This window comes from Podarcis muralis, chromosome 12, assembly GCF_964188315.1.
Source record: "Podarcis muralis chromosome 12, rPodMur119.hap1.1, whole genome shotgun sequence".
Taxonomy (NCBI): domain Eukaryota; kingdom Metazoa; phylum Chordata; class Lepidosauria; order Squamata; family Lacertidae; genus Podarcis; species Podarcis muralis.
Window position 1 is genome coordinate 34,512,654 of NC_135666.1, and position 1,778 is coordinate 34,514,431.

At 47.4% G+C, this 1,778-nt stretch overlaps 1 pseudogene; it reads right to left on the bottom strand.

Annotated features, from left to right (window-relative positions):
* Positions 1 to 623: 623 nt before the first annotated feature.
* Positions 624 to 761, bottom strand: LOC114607932 (U1 spliceosomal RNA; annotated as a pseudogene).
* Positions 762 to 1,778: the final 1,017 nt, after the last annotated feature.

Sequence of the window (1,778 nt, forward strand, 5' to 3'; positions counted from 1 at the left end):
GTATCCCTGCGTCCCCCCAAGGAAAAAAAGCACTGCTTCTACTCACCCTTTACATAGGATTTTGTGGGGGATTTGTTCAATAAACATAAAGGTATATGCATAAAGGTAAAGGTAAAGGTACCCCTGCCCGTACGGGCCAGTCTTGACAGACTCTAGGGTTGTGCGCCCATCTCACTCAAGAGGCCGGGGGCCAGCGCTGTCCGGAGACACTTCCGGGTCACGTGGCCAGCATGACAAGCTGCATCTGGCGAGCCAGCGCAGCACACAGAAACGCCGTTTACCTTCCTGCTAGTAAGCGGTCCCTATTTATCTACTTGCACTTTGATGTGCTTTCGAACTGCTAGGTTGGCAGGCGCTGGGACCGGGCAGCGGGAGCGCACCCGACCGCGGGGATTCGAACCACCGACCTTTCAATCGGCAAGCCCTAGGCGCTGAGGCTTTTACCCACAGCGCCACCCGCGTCCCAACTATATACATAGTTTACACTAATTTATGCATTTTGGTGCACATTACTTGGCTGGAGAAATGCCTTGCAGAATTCAGAGAAGCGGGGGGAGGGAATTAATGGATGGCTGAGTTTTGCTTTGCCTCTTGTTTCAGAAAGTGTGAATTAGGTAAGTTTTGTGCCACAAATTATGCAGTCAGGTGTCCCACATTTGGGGAAATCTCAGGGGTCAACACACTTCGGAATGCAGCGGACGGACCTCACCCTGGGAAAACCTCCTTCATGACCAAGGTATCTCCCTTGCCAACTGAAGCAAACTGAAGCAAATATCTCCCCCACCCCTAGTAAGTCAAAGCTGAACCGGTAGCTCCAAACTTCAATGATAACAAGTCTTCCTGTTTTGCTACTGGCTTTTGTGGGGAAGGCGAACATCTGGATGCACAATTACAGTGCAGTCTCTTCAGGTATAAAAATGAGGGTTGGTTAGAGGCTCCAGAGGATTCTGGGAGTTTTGCCTTAGGAAAATGCTGGCTTCATCACCTCTGCTCATAGTCAATCATCTGTTGAAGCTACACACACACACACACACACACACACACACACACGCCCTGTGTCCAGTCCACAGCTTTCATATCCAGACTGCCAATTTTCTCCAGCTTGCCTTGTGCAGTAACCCTGACATATTTGAGTGTTGTGGGCTGATTGATGTGGATGAGTTTGCAGGTGCCTTTTCTCTCTCCTGGCAGAAAAGCCAAAGGAGCAATATTTAAAATAGCTACCAAGGAAATCTCAGCTCAGGGAGAAAACTGCCATGTCGCTGAGCCATCAAAGTAACTGTGACCTCAGCACAGTGTATTGAGCTTCAAACTTTAATAAGTAGGTGCCAGTGGTTAGAAATGGTAGCTTGTTTTACAGCATTTTGACCCAGGTTTCCAAACTATCTCTCTGATCTTGGAACTCTGCACCACAAACACCAAGGAGCGCTCCTCGCTTGCACGTAACGGTAAGCTGATGGCTTGTTATTGCATAGCAAGAGTCAGTGCATGATGTTACAGCATTGTTCAGCACATAAGAAGCCATGCCCATTGTGTCAGCTTCCTAATCAAATGGAAACTAAGTGGTAGAAAGCAACTACATACCCTCCAACATTTCCCCAATGAAAATAGGGATGTCCCATTCCATAATGATAATGTTACTATTTATACCCCACACATTTTTTTGGGTTGCCCAAACACTCTGGGCAGCTTCCAGCATATATAAAAACATAGTAAAACATTAAACATTTAATAGGATTGCCTTCAGGCAGCTCGGGGGTTAGATAACTCCATATCCT